This window comes from Eretmochelys imbricata, chromosome 1, assembly GCF_965152235.1.
Source record: "Eretmochelys imbricata isolate rEreImb1 chromosome 1, rEreImb1.hap1, whole genome shotgun sequence".
NCBI classification, from domain to species: Eukaryota; Metazoa; Chordata; order Testudines; family Cheloniidae; genus Eretmochelys; species Eretmochelys imbricata.
The window spans coordinates 253,206,611-253,229,270 of record NC_135572.1 but is presented as its reverse complement, the minus strand read 5'-3'; the positions used below and the strand labels follow the sequence as shown (position 1 = coordinate 253,229,270).

The 22,660-nt window shown below is 42.0% G+C and overlaps 1 pseudogene; it reads left to right on the top strand.

Moving 5' to 3' along the window:
- Positions 1 to 5,839: 5,839 nt before the first annotated feature.
- LOC144273327 (protein FAM200C-like) lies at positions 5,840 to 7,536 on the top strand (annotated as a pseudogene).
- The last annotated feature ends 15,124 nt before the right edge of the window (positions 7,537 to 22,660 follow it).

The following is a 22,660-nucleotide window of genomic DNA, read 5'->3' as shown; positions in this document are numbered from 1 at the left end:
TTATCACAGGAATATGCTTAAGGTACTGGACTGGGAATCAGGACGTCTGGGTTCAATTTCTAGCACTGATAACAGGAGTGCCTAACAGAACAGGACCCTGATCTCAGTTGGACTCTAGGCACGTAATAAATGATGAGAGGTAAGCATCACTTGCCCACCAGAAAACCTTGTCACAGCCGGCTTTATAATGTAAATACAATGTAGCCTTCTTGTGAGACTTGGTCATTATATTCCATTGGAGTTTGAATGCCAGTACTGAGTGGCTTAAACTCAGTGGCACTGTGCTGCTTACCAACTCTTAGTTTAAAATCTGGTCTTCAGACGATGGCTTAATCTAATATGCCCTGATTATGTCAGCCAAGTAACAGATGAAGAATCCTAGCAAATGTTGGTCACACATCCATTCGAACCACTTAAGAAAATAGGGAATGACTTATGTGGTAATATACCTTCATGCTAGCGAGGGGGAACATATTTCACATCAATCTGACTGTCGTTCAGCTGGTTGTTCTCAATACAGGAGTAGTAAAGGCAAAGTAGAAAACTGAGTAAACCTGCTGGAAAACCAGTCTCATTGGTGAAACGTACCTTTTGAAAAAGAAACAAGGTCATGAACTCTGAACTCCTGGATGCATAAGCTAAGTTTCTTTGTATAAGATCACATAGTGGAAGCTTTTTAATATCTCTTTCCAGGAGGGAAATGTAAAGAGACAGGTGTTGGGTGTGAACATATGCATGCAACAGGTAGAAATATACATTTTCTGTGAAACACACACAACCCTTTACACATTAAGTTTGTTTAATAACTGTTTGTAAACAATGAGCACATAAGGAAACATCCATCCCAGGCTGAAGGAATGGGAGGATCAGCTGCATTAATGGCACTTCCTTTCTAGGACTCCATGGAGGTATGATCAGGATCTATGTTGGAGTGTGTCCAGGTTCCTTCCCCACTCTGAACTCTAGGGTACAGATGTGGGGACCTGCATGAAAAACCCCCTAAACTTATTTTTACCAGCTTAGGTTAAAACTTCCCCAAGGTACAAACTATTTTACCTTTTGTCCCTGGACTTTATTGCTGCCACCACCAAGCGTCTAACAAATATATAACAGGGAAAGAGCCCGCGTGGAAACGTCTTCCCCCCCCCAAAATCCTTCCAAACCCTACACCCCCTTTCCTGGGGAAGGCTTGATAAAAAAATCATCGCCAATTTGCATAGTGAACACAGACCCAAACCCTTGGATCTTAAGAACAATGAAAAAGCAATCAGGTTCTTAAAAGAAGAATTTTAACTGAAGAAAAAGTAAAAGAATCACCTCTGTAAAATCAGGATGGTAAATACCTTACAGGGTAATAGATTCAAAACATAGAGAATCCCTCTAAGCAAAACCTTAAGTTACAAAAAGACACAAAAACAAGAATATACATTCCATTCAGCACAGCTTACTTTCTCAGCCATTTAAACAAAACAGAATCTAATGCATATCTAACTAGATTGCTTACTAACTCTTTACAGGAGTTCTGACCTGCATTCCTGCTCTGGTCCCGGCAAAAGCAACACACAGATGGAGAACCCTTCCCCCACCACCCCACCCCTCCAGCTTTGAAAGTATCTTGTCTCCTCACTGGTCATTTTGGTCAGGTGCTAGCGAGGTTATCTTAGCTTCTTAACCCTTTACAGGTGAAAGGGTTTTTCCTCTGGCCAGGAGGGATTTAAAGGTGTTTACCCTTCCCTTTATTTATGACAGGGTGAAAGACAACTTGGAAGGGAGGGAGCTCCCTTCAGTCCTTTAGAGGTTCCTTGGGGAAGGTTATCCAGTCTGGAGCTGCAATATCTGTTGCACGTAGCCTTTTTCGTGCTAAGGATCCCCAGTTAAAGAGAACCCCAGGGAGCAGCAACAGCCAGAGGAATCCCTGGTAGCACAGTCACTGTCAGGGAGGGGAGAGCATTACAGAGGAACAAATCTGGTATAGGGCAGAGATTCATGAGCATCTCTCAGATTTGTGGGTAGGTCCCAGGGCACATTCTGCAGAGGGCAAACCCCAGCTTGCCAATGGAATAACTGAGGAGTTCTGCAAGGGGTTCCTGTTAGAGATTCTCTTCCCTTTAGCCCCCTCCTTTGGGTTTTAGCCTGGGGACAAGGTGATCTGATTCACTAGCTTCAAGTAAATTATTCTGATAAATAAAAATAGCTAAGTTCACGCCTAGAGACCAATTCATCCAGGGTTTGTGATAGACTCATAGATTATAAGGCCAGAAGGGACATGATGATCTAGTCTGAACACCTGCACTCTGCAGGCCACAGAACCTCACCCACCCGCTCCTCTAGTAGAGCTGTAACCTCTAGCTGAATTACTAAAGTTCTCAAATTATGGTTTAAAGACTTTAAGGTACAGAGAATCCACCATTTACTTTAGTTTAAGCCAGCAAGTGACCTGTGCCCCATGCTGCAGAGGGAGATGAAAACCCCACAGGATCTTTGCCAATGTGACTTTTGGAAAAATTCCTTCCTGACCCGAAATCTGGTGATCAGTTAGACTCAGAGCATGTGGGTGAGACCCACCATTCAGACACCTGGGAAAGAATTCTCTATAGTAACTCAGCACCCACCCCCTCTAGTGTCCATCTCCAACTCTTGGAGATATTTGCTGCTAGCAGTTGCAGATGGGCCACATGCCGCTATAGGTGATCTTGTCATACCATTCCCTCCATTAACTTCTCAAGCTCAGCCTTGAAGCCAGTTAGGTTTTTTGCCCCCATTGCTCCCCTTGGAAGGCTGTTCCAGAACTTCAGTCCTCTGATTATTAGAAACCTACATCTAATTTCAAGCCTAAACTTATGGATAGCCAGTTTAACCCATTTGTTCTTGTGCCAACATTCGCCATTAACTTAAATAACTCCTCCCCATCCCTGGTGTCTATTCCCCTGATGCATTTATATAGAGAAATCATATCTCCACTCAGTCTTTTTTAGCTTAACCTAAACAAAGCCAAGCTCCTTAAGTTTCCTCTTATAAGGTTGGTTTTCCATTGCTTGGATAATCCTAGTAGCCTTTCTCTGCACCTGTTCCAGGTTCAATTAATCTCTCTTAAACATGGGAGACTAGAACTGCACACAGTATTCCAGATGAGGTCTCACCAGTGCCTTGTACAATGATACTAACACTTCCCTGTCTCTACAGGAAATACCTTACCTGATGCTCTCAGATCACACACCTGGCTGACAGCAGGAGCCTTGGCCCCCATAGCAATTTCTAGGTAAAATTAATCCTGACTCATGATCTGGGGATAGAATTCTCAAATGTCATTTGAGAGTTCTATCAGGAGATCATGAGTCAGGGCTTAATTTTACTTAGAAATCATGTATCTCTCGATTAAATTTTCAAGAGTTGGCATGTCTTCAAACAGCCTGCCTGAGTCACTGAGGGAGTAACACAGGGCAGTGGGCTGGAGGATTGCCCAACGCTGCTTGTGGAGACAGACTTTGAAAGATGCCCCTGGAAGGGGAAAACACAGAGCGACCTGGATGGAAAGTCAAATCACAAAGCAGCTGTACTGTGACTCTGCGAGTGGGAAGAGAGTTGCATTTTGGAAGAGGGGGGAAGGGGGTCCTGAACCTGGTGGAGCAATCCCAGAATTGCCAGAAGGAGGCACCACCCAGTGGTGAGTAGAGCACCCCATGACACTAAGGCAAAGTGTTCACTTAGATGTTGGGCCATACCTGGATTATCTTTAATCTCCACCCCATCCTCAGTGTCTAACAGTCCCACTTCTTCTTTCCTTGTTTTCTTTTTATTTATATGGCTAACGCACCTTTTACTATTGATCTCTGTTACATGGGTATAAATCAGGAGTCAATCCATTTAACCAAAGGGCCAAATTCTGTTCTTTGTTACACTGATATTAAATTTTGTATAAATTCTATTGAAACCAAGGGAGTTACACTGGCATAAAACCAGAGTAATAGAGCAGAATCTAGGCCATAGAGTTCAGCTGTATATCTAGTCTCCTTTCTGTGTCCTTCTCTGCTACAAAAGTTTGCTCCTCTTACAAATCATTATATTTGTCCCCTGTTATAACTTATGGGGGTTGATTAACTGTTGGTTTGGGGTTTTTTGTTGGCAGCATTAGCAACGTGTACATTTCATTTCTTCTTCATGAATATTGCTTTAATGGGCACCTACAAAAGCTTTGTCCCCTAGCAACAATTCTCTGCAAGTTCCACTTATAAATCAATGCTAGCTAGACTGAGTGAGTGGAAGGGACTGAGGTATTAAATTCTCTATTGGTCAAATGTTTCGGGTTTCTTTATTATTCACTTGATTGTTAATTTTAAAAAAAGCTTTCATTGTCCATTTTTTCTCTTCGTCTAATACCCACTGATTCCCTATCAGTGTGCTACAAAAACCTTAACAGTGATAGATCTTGAAGTGCTCTCTGACATTATATGAATCAGCACAAGCCAAAGCCCAGGGAGACTTAGAGATGTGGGCGATTCACTAACAACTGAAACGGCATCAAAGCACTCTAAATATGACAGACAGCTGTCATGTCTGTATAATGCAAACGATGTCGTACAATATTAATCTCCAGCTGGCCTATGTCTTTAGAGACCAGTTTTGCCCAGTGTGGTTCAGTGGTACATTGCGGCTTCCACAGGTATTAGTGTAAACTGTTTTGACCAGCTACATAAGCCTATGGCTACTATGAGAGTAGGGGAGAAACTCATTTTGCCAAATCTTTAGCACTTAAATATGATTCAAATGTTTCATTAATGATGTAAGATTATAACTCATTTCCCCTAACTCCCAGCCCAGCGCTCCTTTCCTTAGGCCAAAGGGTACTGTGACAATCTATACCTCAGGGGGCGCCCTGTAATCCCTATATTTATGACTAGTATATAATTGTGATATTGCATATAAAGCATGCCATGTGAGGTATCATGGGAAAGATTATGATCTGCTGAAACCACTGTTCCATCTAAATATGTGTATCATTAGTGCATACAAAGTTATGAGAATTGTGTTGTATGGTTGTCACTAAAATATGCTGTCGGCTTGGGAAGTGCCCAGATACTAGCTCCCCCAAAGATAATAACTAGGGGCATAAGCAACTCCCGGATGGGCGGGTGTTGAGCAACCAACAGCCACTGTCCAGGAAGGGGGCTACAATACAATGACTCACCTGCACAAGGCCACACAAGTGGAATTGCTCAACCTTGCCAGGTGGTGACTCAGCAATGCCCATCAGACATGCCTGGACTTGTGTTCTCCAAGCACATGGACTAAGGCAGTGGTTCTTAACCTGGGGTGCACGCACCCGCTGGGGGTGCAAGATGCCCTTTCTGGGGGTGTGAGACATGCCAGATTTTTTTAGAAGGTAAATCATCAAAAACACAAATTAAGCACAGGCACATAAATACAACTACTATGTTTTAGCAAACATATGTATGTATTAACATTATATCTCTATATAAACGATTATTGTGATATACAAACAAAACATCTATTTTCAAGTTTTTAAGCTAATTGTAGTGAAATTATCTCGCTACAAAATACAGTGTACCGCCACGTTGCTGGGTATTTCTTGACGCCTGCACAGATGATGTGGCAGCAACCCTGCTTTGTTTGAATTCAGTTAGCCGCTAACTGTTAGCAGGTCGGTTACAGTTCACTTCCACAGCAAAACTCTGCAGCATCTCTGGGTAGTACTTGCCTATTTTTTGTGTGCCTACTGTGCTATTTGCGGTGAGTAATAACATCTATTTAATATGCATTTAAAAGTGTATAGGCCCCCCATCCCCATTTATATATTTTTTTCATTTCAGTAATGCTTGCCATGTCAAAGTCGTCATTCCATTTGCGTTTCTGTGTTCGTTACAGGTTCACTTGTATGACCGAGAAATCAACGACCACAATGTGTACTGTGCAGCTCGTTATTTTCAAACACAAATCTCAAATCATCAAAGCTGTCTGAACATTTCAACAAACAGCACGGTGGTGCAGCTGTTGGACATGACATTGACACCTTGAAGTCTACGAGGGCACAATTTGATCATAGTGGAACCTTGAGGACGTTTGGGTTTGTATCACTTGAGAAGCCCTTGTTACAAGCATCCTATCAAGTTGCGTATTTGTGTGCCAAGAAAAAGAAGCCTCATACAATAGCTGAGGAATTAGTGAAACCTTGTGCATTGGAAATGGCAAAAATAGTATTGGGGCCAGATGCACAAAAGAAGCTTCAGCAGGTTCCCTTGTCAAATGACGTGATCTGTTCTAGAATTCATGCAATGAGCCAGGATATCTTGCAGCAAGTTTCAGAAGATATCAAAGCTAGTCCTCTTGAAGTGGGTATTCAGCTTGACAAAAATTCTTGTTCTGTGAACCATTGCAATTAACTACAAAAGGAATCGATGTGTTCAATCTCGTCAAATACTTCTTTTTGAAGCATAAGATAACACTTGATGTGTGTGGATCAATTTGCATCGATGGTGCCTCTGCCATGCTAGAAAAAATTTCAGGATTTGTTGCCTATGTAAAGAAAGAAGTACCTCCTATCATGATCACATATTGTATGTTGCACCGTCATACAAGACTCTGCCTACAAAATTGAAGGATATTTTTGTCTACTGAGGTGAGTACAGTAAACTTCATCAGAGGATGTGCTCTAATCATTGTGTCTTCCATGCTTTTTGCAAAGAAATTGGTGCTGAGCACACGGTCCTTCTTTTCCATACAGAAGTGAGGTGGCTTTCCTGTGGTCGAATGCTACTTGTATTTTTGAAATGCGTGAAGAAATAAGTCAGTTTCTTTGTAACCAAAGCAGTAATTTAGTTGATGATTTCAAAAATAGAGAGTTTATCCTTTGCCTAGCGTACACAGCAGATGTATTCACACTCCTCAATGAACTCAACACATCTATTGAAGAAACTGGGATGAACACAGTAACAACCAGAGAGAAGTTATCTGCTTTTATTCGGAAACTTCCAGTTTGGATAAAGCATGTTGAGAAACGAAATTTCACTAACTTTCCTTTTCTTGAAGAAACAATTGTTTCAGAAAATGAAGGAATGACCATCGCAACTGAAGTGACAAAGCATTTGCAACAGTTGAGTGACTCTTTCCAAGAATATTTTTCCACTGGAGATCTTGATGTGGCAAAGAAATGGATACTGGATCCATTACTTTTTAACCTGGATTCCATCAACAATAGTGATTTGATGAAAGATGATCTCATTGAATTACGAGCCAATGGCTAAAGCCGAATGGAGTTTGAGACAATGAAGCTTGAGAATTTCTGGTGTGCTCAACTAGCACTGTTTCCACAACTGGAGAAGACAGCGCTGGAGATCATTGCGCCATTTGCGACTACGTACGTGTGTGAGAGGATTTTCATCACTTTTACACATCAAAACAAAGGCCAGAAACCACCTAAATGCAAGGGAGGACATGCATGTGGCTATTTCAAAAAAAGTTCCTCGTTTCTTGAACATCATTGGAAAAAAATCAACAGCAGAAGAGTCACCGAGCCAGTAAACTTTTAAAAAGTGTATAATTTTTCATGTATTAATTTTACTGTGAAATTAAAATAAATATATAATTCTCTTTCATTCTATAGTTATGATATATCTAGGTTTAAAGAACTGACCTACTTCAATGATTTTTGTTAAGGGGTGTGAACATATTTTGAGAACCAAAGGGGTGCAGGCTACAGTAAAGGTTAAGAACCACTGGTCTAGATAAATGTGCAGTGAAACATGGCAGACTTCCTACTGCACACATGCAAATGGTGATTAACTGCAGCTTACAACTCAGCCAAATCTGGAATGATTTCCAAGGGGACATTGATAGGCAATTCTGATTCCAGGACCTGCCTCCCCACCCCTGCCAAACAAATTTCAAGTTCCTACTCCAACCCCTGAGGCACTAAAACTGTTTAAAAAAATAGCTAGAAAAATATTTTACATCAAAATGATCTATTTTTTCATTGATCTCATTCTCAGAACAGAATTAACCTCTTGGGATCCACCCCTCCAGAAAATCCTAAGAAACACATCAAGTAGGGAAATTTTCAGCCCAAAAGGTTAGTTTTGACAGTTATAAGCAACTCAAAGGAAGAGGTATGGGGAAACTGTTAAGCAACCTTAATAAATATCAAATATAATTATTTATATATTTGGCTACAATGCTTTCTGCATCAGTTACAGTATTCTGACCTGTGTTAGCACAGAAGGAACATTTAAGTCATTCACTGGTATTTTTCTTAGAAAATGTGAAAAAATCACCACAAAGATAGAAGTTTGCCATGAAAGAAAGGCAAAATCCTTTCCCACTTCCAAAAAGGAGCAGGAAATTTCCTTGCACCACAAAGGATTCCATCATTCGTTTGATAATTTGATTTTACACCCAATGCCAGACACAAAGCTGATTACCCATTCTGCACACCCTTCAGCTGTAAATATTTCAAAGCTGACTGTTTTATGTCCCTTCTCCATAACAAAGTTACAATCTGCAGAATGTTTGTAACCTATAGTGCTCGTTGTAAAGATTTAATGGCCTTGGTCCCAGAAAGGAATTGTTCTCAAGAAATAAGCTTTGGTCTGTTATGGCAGATTAGATTTACATTCAAAGTAAAATAAAAAATAAGTTTCTAAGCAACACATTCTTTAAAAATAAAAACAAGGAATGTGCTAATGGGGTTGGAGTCCTGGTTAATCAAAGCCAAGAAACCAAGTAGAAAATAGCTGACTTTAGTTAGAGCAAAATGGATTGGGAGCTAGTGAGAGGGTATCTGAGATGCACTTGACACTACACAGGGTCAGTGTACAAAGATGTCTGTAAGCCACCTTTATGCTTTACCCTGTTCCCAGAGCCAGTCAATTCCTGACACAAAGCTGGGCTTTAGGGCTGCTCTACTTTGTGGAAGCTGCAAGTGGCTTCTAAGGGGCCATTCTGGCAGCCAGGGAAAACCCTTCCCCCTTGACCATCCCCCTTGCACTGAGGGGATGCCACCTGACAACTCCCCCACACAAGAGGAATCCTCAAAAGGTTATATCTAGAGGTCACTCAGAGATTTGACTCAGCCTGATGCGGTCCAGTTGCACAGAAACTCCAGTCACTCAAAGCTCTCCAGCCAAGGTATCAGTTACCAAGAACCAATGCTGAACCATACCGTGAGGACCTGGCACGATCCCCTACAAACTACTGAAATTGCTGGCTTTACTAATTAACTCCTGTGGATCTCATGTTAAGCAATCCTTGCAAACAGTGCTTTGAACTTTCTGTGATATAAATTATTTCTTAAGGATTGAAAAGATTCCAGGAAGGTGCAAACTTAATGTGAAATCTATTTGTATTTCCAATATGTCGCTGGTGATTCTGCAGCTCTGGTTGCCCCATCTAAAAAAAATATATATATATTAGAATTTGGAAAGGTGCAGAGAAAGATCAACAAAAATTATTAGGAGTATGGAACAGTTTCCATATGAGAGTGAAACAAAAACCTGGGACTGGTCAGTTTAGAAAAGCTAGGACTAAGGCGGGAAATGACAGAAGTCTCTACAATCATGACTGGTGTGGAGAAAGTGAATAGGGAAGTCTTAATTAGCCTTTCACATAACACAAGAACTAGAGGTCACCCAATGAAATGAATAGGCAGCAGGTTTAAAACAAACATAAGGAAGTATTTCATCACACAACACAGTCAACCTGTGGAACTCGTTGCCATGGGATGTTATGAAGGCCAGAAGCATAACTGGGTACAAAAAAGAATGAGGTAAGTTGATGGAGGATAGGTCCATCAAAGCCTATTAACCAAAATGGCGTGGGACGCGACCCCATGCTCTGGGTGTTCCTAAACCTCCAACTGCCAAAAACTGGGACTGGATGGATCACTTGAAATTGCTCTCTTCTGTTCCTTTCCTCTGAAGCATCTGGCACTGACCATTGCCAGAGACAGGATATTGGACCAGATGGACCACTGGTCAGACCCAGTATGGTTATTCCTATGTTCCTGTGCAATACCATAAAGGATATTGTGACAGGGTCAAGCCAGATAGCTACAGGAGAGTGATAGAAGGCAGATATATTAGCCCCAGGTTAAGTAGGTCCCTTTTCCTTGGGTAAGGTAACAGGGAAGGTTCCAGAACAATCAGGAACTTTCTGGAAACAATTAAGACAGACAGGCTGATTAGAACACCTGCAGCCAATCAAGAAGCTGCCAGAATCAATTAAGACAGGCAGGCTAATCAGGGCTCCTGGGTTTAAAAAGGAGCTCACTTCAGTTTGTGGTGTGCATGCGAGGAGCTGAGAGCAAGAGGTGCAAGAAGCTGAGAGTGAGAAGGCATACTACTGGCACACTGAGATGTACAAGCATGATCAGACATCAGGAGGAAGGTCCTGTGGTGAGGATAAAGAAGGTGTTGGGAGGAGGCCATGGGGAAGTAGCCCAGGGAGTTGTAGCTGTCACACAGCTGTTACAGGAGCCACTGTAGACAGCTGCAATCCACAGGGCCCTGGGCTGGAACCGGGAGTAGAGGGCGGGCCTGGGTTCTCCCCATCCCTCCAACTCCCTACTTGATATCGGAGGAATTGACCTGGACTCTGGGTTCCACCAGAGGGGAAGTCTCTGGCCTGTTCCCCGATCCACTAGGTGGATCAGCAGAAACTGGGGGGATTGTTCTTCCTTTCCCGATGCTGGCCAGTGATGAGGCTAACTGAGTGAACGGCAGATTTGAGCCACGAAAGTGGCCAAATTGAAGGCTGCCGTGAACCTCTGAGGCGAGCAAATCTGCCAACAAGCACAGGACCCTCCAAGGCAGAGGAGGAACTTTGTCACAGTAACTACATTCACAGACACCTGTAGGCAAAATTCTGTTCTGTTACTGCAGAGCAACTACAGTGGGATTGCCGCAATGTAAGCAAACAAGTGGTGGAGGGAGAAAACAAAACTTTCATGTGTAGGTGAAAGACCTGTCCTATGGAACAAAGGCTTTCCACTGGTGCTGCAGCCATCCATCTCAAGAAAAAGTATACCCCAGCCCTATCTGAGAGAAAGCAGACTCTCGACATGTCTAAATTGGATGCAGGATTCTGCTGCACACTGTCGGACCTCTGTGTAGCCATGCAGTCAAAGCACCAAAGATCTGCCGGAGAGCTGATTCATAAGGTAAATGATGCAGCTTAGGTCAGGTCCACGGAACCATGGAACACAACTACATGGGAAGTACTGGGGAAGGACGGAGGTGGAAGGGACAGTACTGCCCACCAGTCTACAAAGATCGTTTTATGGTCTGGGATCAGAGCTGAGGTTTCTGTGAACTTCTGACTTACTTGAATGGCTTCTCTTTTACTGCATTTGCTCTACATTAGTATTCTAGCAGGTGAGCGTACTGGCGAAGACGTGCAGGAAAACAGCAAATTTTATACGAACAGTGAGAATGTTCCCAGGTTACTGTTAACTATTTGTATTGTGGTAGTGCCGAGAGATCCCATTCTGGATCAGGGCCATACTGCATGGAAGTATGACTGACTTTCTGCTCATTGCAGGCCACAGAACCTCACTCATATCCCTCCTGTAACAGACCCATAACTGGCTGAGTTACTGAAGTCCTCACATTACGATTTAAAGACTTCAAGTTGCAGAGAATCCACCACTTACACTAATTTAAACCTGCAAGTGACCTGTGCCCCATGCTGCAGAAGAACATGGAAAAACCCCAGGATCTGTGCCAATCTGACCCGTGGAAAACTCCTTCCCAACCCCAAATATGGCGATCAGTTAGACCCTGAGCACTTGGGCAAGACCCACCAACCAGACACTTGGGAGAGAATTCTCTGAAGTAACTCAGAGCTCTCCCCATCTAGTGTCCCATCACCAGCCACTGGAGATATTTGCAGTTGCAGATGGGGCACATGACATTGTAGGCAGCTTCATCATACCATTCCTTCCATAAACTTATCAAGCTCAGTCTTGAAGCCAGTTAGGTAGTGATGTGGATGCCTATTTGATGCACATAGGCAATCAGCTGATGTGGACACAAACAAATGCTTATAAACTGGCCATCAACATGTTTAGGCTTGAAATTAAACGAAGGTCTCTAACCATCAGAGGAGTGAAGTTCTGGAACAGCCTTCCAAGGAGAGCAGTGGGGGAAGGGGGGAGGAAACCTGGTATTTATCTCTCTGATGTATTTATAGAGCGCCATCATATCTCCCCTCAGCCTGCTTTTGGTTAGGCTAAACAAGCCAAGCTCTTGGAGTCTCCTCTCATAAGGTAGGTTTTCCATTCCTCTGATCATTCTAGTAGCCCTTCTCTGCACCTATTTCAGTATGAATTCATCTTTCTTAAACTTGGGAGACCAGAACTGCACACAGTATTCCAGGTGAGGTCTCACCAGTGCCTTGTATAACGGTACTAACACTTCCCTGTCTCTACTGGAAATACCTCACCTGATGTATCCTAGGACCGCATTAGCCTTTTTCACAACCACATCACATTGGTGGCTCATAGTCATCCTGTGCTCAACCAATACATCCAGATCTTTCTTCTCCTCTGTCACTTCTAACTGGAATCCCCAGCTTATAGAAAACATTCTTGTTGTTAGTCCCTAAGTATATGGCCTGTCATTCTGCACTATTACGTTTCATCCCATTTCTATTACTTCAGTTTTCATGGTCATCCAGATAATCTTGTCTGATATTCTGGTCCTCCTCCATATTGGAAAGTATTGGTAACTTTGTGTCATCTGCAAATTTTATGAGCACACTCCCAATTTTTGTGTCACGGTTGCTAATATAAATGTTAAATAAGATTGGTCCCAAGCACTGTTCCCTCTAAGCTGTGCGCGTGTGCGCACGCACACAGATCCTAAACCCCGCGCACACGGCAAAACACCGCACGCACAAAAATTTGCACTGAAGCACAACAATTTGCACAGAAGAAATTTTTTGCGCACACGGCCTGTCAAAAATTAGAGGGAACATTGGTCCCAAGACTGATCCCTGAGGAACTCCACCAGTAACCTCCCTCCAGCCTGACAGTTCACCTTTCAGTATGACCCGTTGTAGTCTCCCCTTTAACCAGTTCCTTATCCACCTTTCAATTCTCATATTAATCCCCAGGTCCCTGGGCAAATACAGCAGTTGTTGAAATAAGGGTATATTGAACCAAGAGGGCTTCCCCATAGGTGTTTAATATAGTGATTACAAAGTAGAATTTAGGGTAGTTTGTTTGCTGAGTACTGACAATGTGCTTAGTGGTGCAGAGAAAAGGGAGAAGAAAATGGGGCAGGGATCAAAGAACTTACAAACTGAACAGACAATTCAGCCACATAAAGATATTGGAGTAACACTGCAGGGCTTCAAGGAAGAAATGGGTTTTGATGAGAGAGTTAAAAGGAGAAAGTGGATGTCAGCAGCACTAGGATAAGACATGAGTGGTTTACCAACATATATTTTTCCTTTTTTCCCTGTGCTCTTCTGTCTTGGCTCAAAGACTGGTGTGATGATTCTAATAATGCATTGTACTTACTAAGCTAAATTGTGTTCTCAGAACCCTCATTGCATCAGAGTCAAGGAGACCATAATTTGCCCCACTGAGTGAAAGTTACACTGTACAGGAAATTTGAGAGCATGTTACAAGCCCCCCAGCATACCTGTGAAGTAAGCAATATTTATATCTTGAAGGGTAAATGGGATTTTGCTACAAAAGACATCTTTGATTGGAACTATATTATTGTTCTGTATAAATTCCCTTCTCTCTCCCACTCTCACCACACACACGCACTTCCCTGCTGCGGGAGCTGAGCATGGACATATAGTCACCATGTACTCCGACAGAGAGCTCAAGAATGGGCTGGTCTCATTCTGGCCCATGTTGCCAGATTGTGCCCTGTGACTCTCTTCCCATACAGAGGGCAGGGGTCAGCTGCCTAAATGGCATTTTACACCCCCTTCTCTTTTCCTAGAGCCCATGGAAGTCTCCTGGTGGGGCCTAGCAATCTGGTGGGAAGAAGGATGGGGCTGGGCAAAGGGGATGTGACTGAGACTTCACAAAACACCAAGCTGAGCTGGCTTCTTGCTGTGCAACAGGCTTTCAAGGGGCAGGAGCATGAGGTAGACTGAGTGAAAACCATGAGTTTCAGAGGCCAAAATCCCCTTGTTTCTTGCCATGGAGAAGGCAATCCCCACCCCCAGTGGGAAAAGTTCAAAGGAAACTTTTAAAAGTAATAGATCAAATTAACTTTTATTTCATTAGCCTACCTGAAGTAATACTGCTAAATTGCAAAAGCCTTTGGTATCTTACATAAGCATAAATAAAAGCTCAAGCCACTGCTGCTTGAGAGAAGGGAATAGAATTATTTTTCTCTTTACCTCAAATAAACCCTTGGCTTGGTCTTTCTGAGCACGTCAGTAATCTGAAAGCCATTTCAGTATTCATTGGTGCCCTCTGCTGGAAAGAAGAATAAATCAACAGGTTCAGCAATCCTGATCCTGCAGTTCTCACTCCAGCAAAACTCCCATTGACTTCAAGTTGGTGTTTTGCCCGAGTGCAGACTGCAGCATTGGCACCAGACGGGGTCTAGTTACCATGCATTCATTGTTCTTCTCAAAAGAAACAGCTGTTAGGTTTCTTTAGCATATGTCTGGAATAATCAGGACAGTAAAAACTATTTGAGTATCAGTTCATTGATTAAAGGCATCAGATCATGGTTGCGTTGATCACTTAAATCTCACGCTATGTCAGATTACTTCTGAAAAGATAAGTTGCCACAAAAAGTGACTGAATGCTACTTGTTAGTGGTTTAAGTAACATTTAGATATACAGTGATCACATAGCAATTTGTTTTAAGAATTAATCTGCATTTCAAGTGTGACAAATATTTTGATTTTTGGCAATAGTCATTGGGATCACTGGGAGAAATTTATCCTTGATGGAATTCCATTTAATTCACTGGAGTGACATCAAAATGGATTTGATCTGATATGCTTAATATCTATTAAACTGAAACTAGTAGGAATAAACCGAGTTTACATTCATTATAAATCACTTTGCACACTCAGACGATTCTATGCTGCATCTTAGGCCCCAATCCTCCAATGGAATTCCATTGGGGCAGAGCTCTGTGTCTGCTCAGAGCCCACTGACTTCCATGCAGCTCTACATGTTCACAGGGACATTCGCTGCATTGTAAACGCTTTGCAGTAAGGAAGGCATCTTACTCGGCATGTAAAAAGTGCTGTTAATTTAGCATGCAATAAGAAATCATTAATGACAGCAGCACCAAAACAAGGAATTCGAGAGTAAATTCATCTTTGCAAATGTGTTAAGTATTGTGAGAAGGGAAAAGACTGGAAAAAATCACCAATATTTCTTTGGCCGTGAGCTTGATTGATGCCGTGTTTGATATTCTTATGGGAACATCAGCATGTATTGTACATCCCAACTTGTTTCAGAAATAGCTTGTACATATTGTATGAGGCAGACTACAATCCTAATGCTCAAGTGCTGGTGCAGAAGGTACATTTTCATATGTCACTCATACGAGTGTTTTCTCACAGCATTTTTCAGATTTTGTGGCTGACATGAAACAGTTAACTTTTAAAATGTCCTATAGAAGGAAACCAAACAGTGACTTTCTCCACTATCCTTCATTTTAAGACTGTAATTTACTATTGTAAGTGGTCTGAAAATTGGTTAGTGACCCAGAAATGGGATCAACGGTCTCCACCCACCACCTCCCAACTACATGGGCTGTATTTGATTTCTATGCCTCCCACATTGCCCTGGTAAATGGAAATTTTGAGATCATTTTATTGATTAAATACCATGGGGCTGGAGCTGGGGTTGCTGCCGTACCCATTGGCTTGAAGTAGTAATAACCCAAATACATGGATTTCCATCAGCAGCACCCCACTAAAAATTGTTTCAGCACCCCTAATTAAATATTTATCTTTCCCTCTTGTTCTCCCATTTCCAATTCAGACAACAAAGGAAATCTGTTTTAAAGTGGCTGCATTGTAGAGTCACCCCATGTTTGATAGTGTGCTGTTATTCTGTAAAACAAAAGAGGAAACCGATGTCCTATGCTGTTGGCATGCACCTGCCAATGGAGAAGAATGGAGGTATTGGCAAAGAAGGCTTCTTGTAGTTAAACTGTGTCCTTGTCTGTACCTTTAAAGCTCTTGTCACTTTTATTGAAGGAGCTCTTCAGAAACCTTTTTTGGGCCTTTTTTGTTCAGTTTGGACAGACTAAGCAGCTAAGTGGCAGTTCAGAGGATTACTCCTCTTTCTTACCTGGATACCTTTCTGGGCTGTTGATTTATTTTAGACCCTACTTGTAAATGTGTCTCAAACTGAGCTGCCTTTTTTACACCTGTTACAACTCGCTTTTTTCTCCCTAAAATTAGGTGTACTGACAAGCAAACATTACACAGAAAGGAAGCACAAATTGCCACACCTGGTCTTAATCCAACATGGAATGTAACATACCATAGCTATCCTGTCACCAGTCATCATCACTATAGGAATATGTTGTATTATAGGGGAAAACAATGCATGATCTGTAGAGACAGATGGAGGACAGAAATCCCATTTCTCAAGGGTCTGGAGATTTTGAAATTTGGCTTTTTCAAGTCTCCACAAACGAAAATTCCAAGAAGCTTTTTTCACTTCTGACCAACCAACTTATTTCAACTTTGACTTTATAGAATTTTCTATTACAATATAATACAAAATAAAATAATTCAAAACAAAGTGATTTCAAAACTAAAAATTGAAACCTTTCATTCTGAAAATGTTGTCATGACACTTTTGATATGTGTCAACTTTTTTCAGTTTTTTTCAGAAACAAAATTTTGGCAAAACTGACTTTTATTTTTTCACAAAACATTTTGATTTTACTGGAACTGCATTTTCCAATGGAAAAGGGTGTGAAAGGGCAAAGCCTTATTAAATTAAGTGCAAGTACCTTAGGAGCTCATTGTAGGAAAAAATGCAACAGTTTATATATTGTGGGATTATCTGTAACATCTCTAGCGAGGAGACCAGACTAACGCAAACCCTGGAAAGTATTATGAGTTTCAAATGACTCTTTGAATCTATGTGAACTTTTAAAGTTATGTGGGTTTCCCAGGAAATCTCTAGGCAGAGTTACATGCAAATGTAAACCCTCTGGTTATGCAAGAATTCAGCTCTTGGAGCTTTGCTCTGAGGGGACCTTTTGTCTGCTGCTGACCACCTGTTACATGAGGGCCGACCAAAGACCCCAACTGTATAAAGAAAAGACTCTGATTCATTAGGCTGCTTGTTCTGAATCAGGACAGTTAAGAACTTATGATCGCAGAAGAACCCCTTAGTGGGGTTTGAAGGACAGTTAACCTGCCAGAACCCTGTTTGGGGTTGTGGTGATCTCTGGTAAGCTTATTAGCATTGTTTGTAATATTTTCACTTTGATGCTTTTGGCTTAAGAATAAATGTGTTTGCTTAGAAAAGAGCTGTGTGGTAAGTTAACTGTGGGCAATTATGGTATTTATAGCATCTGAAGAAGAAAGGCAGAGCAGGTCTACTGAGGCAGTCTGCCCAGTTTGGGAAATTCTGTGTAGGCAGGGAACTGTGCAGCCTGGAAAATACGCCAGTCAAGAGGGAAAGAGATGCAGGTCTCCACCCAGGAGAAGTGATGGCTGGGAGCTGGCAGCTGAAGAGTGTGTGCCCTTCCTGGACCATGATGGGAAAATACAGGTGCAGTTGCCCTGACCAGTGACAAATGATCCAGTCAGTGTTGTTTGTTCGCCCACCTCTAACGATCTTACTACAACAGAAAGCATCACCTTGTGCCCTGACTCAGTCTTCGCACATATAGACTTGATTCTGCCACCTCTACTGACATCAAGCACTTCCTCACTCATGTGAACAGTGCCACTGATTCCACTGGGGCTACTGAGCATGAGCTGGGGCAACAGAATTAGTCCAAACCTGAATGCTTTATTTCTAAAATGGTTATGAAAATTATTTCACTTTAATAACAAGAGAACCTCTGTTAGACTAATATTCCGCATATATTAAAATCCCCCATTACTGTCAGATGGGGTACCAGAATAATGTATTCATGATCCTGAAATCCTCCATTTGATACTTCTATTGAAGAGAGACTTTTAAGGAGAGTAATTAAGCCAAAGCTGTCAGCCTCTCTTCTTATGGCTGCTTTGCAGCAGGGATTTTTGATAAAAGAACAGTAGGACTGCAAATTAGCTTGTCTTTCATTGCGATAATCTCCAAATCAGTTACACAAGTGTATTGAATAAACAAGTCAAACACTTTTTTATAGCGAATCCAGTTTTTGTAAAAGACAATAATTCTGGGAATGGATGTCCTTGATTTCCTGTAAAGCCAGTACAGCAGAGGCCAAAGGAACCGCTCCCCCTTATAAAACACAAAACAACTTTTAGGTTCATTCTATGCTCGAAAGCTCTGTTCCTGCAAGGTGTACAGCTGGCCAAGACATTCTTCCCCCCGCCCGCCAAGAAAAGTTTCAAGTTTTTGTCAAAAATTATTTACATTTCCTTATTTTTCAATAATAATTGAACCCTGGACAGACCCTGGACTTCAGAAAAGCAGGTTTTGACAACCTCAGGGAACTGATGGACTGGATCCCCTGGGAGAATAACATGAGGGGGAAAGGAGTCCAGGAGAGCTGGCTGTATTTTAAAGAATCCTTATTGAGGTTACAGGGACAAACCATCCCAATGTATAGAAAGAATAGTAAATATGGCAGGTGACCAGCTTGGCTTAACAGTGAAATCCTTGCTGATCTTAAACACAAAAAAGAAGCTTACAAGAAGTGGAAGACTGAACAACTGACAAGGCAAGAGTATAAAAATATTGCTCGGGCATGCAGGAGTGAAATCAGGAAGGCCAAATTACACCTGGAGTTGCAGGTAGCAAGAGATGTTAAGAGTAACAAGAAGGGTTTCTTCAGGTATGTTAGCAACAAGAAGAAAGTCAAGGAAAGTGTGGGCCCCTTACTGAATGAGGGAGGCAACCTAGTGACAGAGGATGTGGAAAAAGCTAATGTACTCAATACTTTTTTTGCCTCTGTCTTCAATACTTTTTTTGCCTCTGTCTTCACGAACAAGGTCAGCTCACAGACTGCTGCACTGGGCAGCACAGCATGGGGAGGAGGTGACCAGCCTTCTGTGAAGAAAGAAGTGGTTCAGGACTATTTAGAAAAGCTGGACGAGCACAAGTCCATGGGGCCGGATGCACTGCATCCGAGAGTGCTAAACGAGTTGGCGGATGTGATTGTAGAGCCATTGGCCATTATCTTTGAAAACTCATGGCAATCGGGGGAGGTCCCGGACGACTGGAAAAAGGCTAATGTAGTGCCCATCTTTTAAAAAAAGAAAGAAGGAGAATCCTGGAAACTACAGGCCAGTCAGCCTCACCTCAGTCCCTGGAAAAATCATGGAGCAGGTCCTCAAGGAATCAATTCTGAAGCACTTAGAGGAGAGGAAAGTGATCAGGAACAGTCAGCATGGATTCACCAAGGGCAAGTCATGCCTGACTAATCTAATTGCCTTCTATGACGAGATAACTGGCTCTGTGGATGGGGGAAAGCAGTGGATGTGTTGTTCCTTGACTTTAGCAAAGCTTTTGACACTGTCTCCCACAGTATTCTTGCCAGTAAGTTAAAGAAGTATGGGCTGGATGAATGGACTATAAGGTGGATAGAAAGCTCGCTAGATTGTCAGGCTCAACGGGTAGTGATCAATGGTTCCATGTCTAGTTGGCAGCCGGTATCAAGTGGAGAGCCCCAAGGGTCGGTCCTGGGGCCGGTTTTGTTCAATATCTTCATTAATGATCTGGAGGATGGTGTGGATTGCACCCTCAGCAAGTTTTGCAGATGACACTAAACTGGGAGGAGAGGTAGGACCTCAGGAAGTCATCTAGTCCAACCACCTGCTCAAAGCAGGACCAATCCCCAACTAAATCATCCCAGCCAGGGCTTTGTCACTACCATTTGTAGTGAAGCATGGCATCACTGGCTAGCCACTCAAATAAGTACCCAGGGTCCTGGTCAGGTTTGTACAGCCCACCCTGAAGCCTGTGCTGCTGCAGTTTCCCTGTTAATATTTGCACTAGCTAGATTAAAACTATCTCAGGTATGTCTACACATGCTGCAGTCATATCATTGATTGCAATGTAGCTGTGTCCTAACTCTTGGGAGCCTCTTGCATCCGATGAAGTGAGCTGTAGCTCACGAAAGCTTATGCTCAAATAAATTGGTTAGTCTCTAAGGTGCCACAAGTACACCTTTTCTTTTTGCGAATACAGACTAACACGGCTGCTACTCTGAAACTCTTCTTCCCTCTGTCTCCCGGGCAACTTGACTTAAATGGAGTGAGATCTGCTCCTGGAATTTACCTGCTGAATGCAGATTGGGAGAGAGGGGGATAATCAGATGCTTAATCATTATCCGAAGACAACCTGTTATCCTTAAAGTTTTCACTCCAACGCACTCAAAAGAGTAAATACGGTTCCTCCCCAATCGCTTGGTTAAACATTCACCTTCTCAAATCCCTTTGCTTTCTGTGTTCTCCTGTGCAGCGGAGGCAGAAAGTTTTGTGTAATTTTGTGAATGTAAACACATTGGTTGCCATGGGAGCAGGAGCAGAGCTATGATTACTGCCTACAGCTGCCACATTTGCCAGGAGCCCAATTACCTTACCTAGTGGCTTGAATTCAATGCGGAATGAACATAATGTACGTTGTTAAAGCAAGTTCTTGCTTCTATTTGAAATTGGAAGGCTGGTCAGGGAGGTCTGTGATCTACAGTGTGCAGCCGTTCATCTCATATTGGTTATGATAATTGCATGTGTTATATAAGGCGAGGTTGACTGAAAGAGGAGAAAGCAAATCTGGGTATAGAATACTGTATATAAATAAAAGGCATGTGGCAAACTATGGGTTGTATCAGGACCTGGAGTCCCTGGAACGTAGGCCCAGATCCTCAGTGGCATTTAGGGGTCTAACTCCCCTTGAAATCAAGTTTTAGTTTTAGACTTTGGTTCACTGAAGTATTCTATCACAGGCTTAAGTAATTTGCTGAGTAGGGAAAGACATACTCATGAGCTTATAATTAAACATCTGCTAAAGTCCTATTCAGATTAAACATATGTGCTTTGCTGAACTGGGGGCCTTAGTGCGAAGATACACCTCGAGATGCCAAGGACATCTCAGATACCAAAAAACTAAAGATGAGCGTTAATGTACATAAAGGCTGTAATTTTTTTTTAATCTAGTGTAGTTAAGTGATTACTCCCTCTTTTGAAACCCCTGCTGGCCAATCAGATTACAAAATGCACTAAATAAGAGGTGGAAATATATTTATTTTTAAAAACAGGTAGGGAGCTAAATTTGAATAGAACAAGATGAAGTTGAGCTGTGGGCCTGCATTACATGATGTTGCCTTCTATAGACTACTTTTCTAGCCCCAGATTTTCAAAATATATTTAGCTGCCTAAAACTACAGATAGGCACCTATTACATTTGGGGCTTGGTCCTGCTTTGAGCAGGGGGTTGGACTAGATGACCTCCTGAGGTCCCATCCAACCCTGAGATTCAACGATACAATTTACAAAACCGCCTAAAGGAGTTAGGCAGCTGTTACGATTTTTCAGAAACTCCTAAACAGATTAGGTGCTTAGCTCCCATTGAGATCAATGGCAGTTTGGTGCTTTAGGACTAGTGGCCAGACTTAGGTATTTAGGCACATAAAAATGCAGATAGGCAATCAGCTGCAAGTCATAAGCGGCTATAAAGCTTTAGTACAGCCAGTATGTAAAACATATTGCTGATATAACTTGTGTCTCCTTGTGCAAGGAAATGAGCTCTAATGTCAGTAGGGCTAGAGGTCCATTAAGTTGCATACAATGTGATTAATCCCTTACCTTTTTATGATCAGTTAATATAATTCAACATATAAATGATGTATTTTAAAGAACACCATTTAGCTTTTATTGTACTTCTCATTACAGAATATTCACAGGAGATTAGAAAACAAACTTCAGAAAGGAGGTAGGAAACTCTCCAGACACCTTGTCTTCTAACTGAATTAATCTCTGAGGTACAGCACATAGATGATTATTTTAGTGTGTGATGTGATGGATTAATCTGGTGAGACGGATCAAACACAGTTTGTCTTTCCTAATTACATTAGCAGACAGGAACTAGAATGAGTTATTAAAATGTATTGGGGAAAGCTCTTTGAGTAGCAACAGGATAGTATGAAGATACAGGTAATTGATAAAGCTGTGCAGAAGACATTGTGTGTCCATTATAGTTTGAAGAGCTATAATGTTTTACTGAAATGGGCATTGATTGTTTAAAGCACCAGGATTCTGGCCTCAGTCTTATCTGTCTGCAGTAAGCTTTGGCTTTTCTGCTAGTAGCTCATTCTTTGGGAAGAGTGGAGGAAGGAGAAGCTTCTGCCTACACCAATCCAAGTTCAAGACTGGGGACTGACAAACTGGCACCTAAGGTACTGGGGCAGTGAATGTAAGCTGGGCTATTAACTTCTCTAAGTTTTCTGTTTTTAATATAATATCTATTCATTTCCTCATTTTTGCTTAGTTCTTACAATAAATTGTTGCAAGCTTAAGA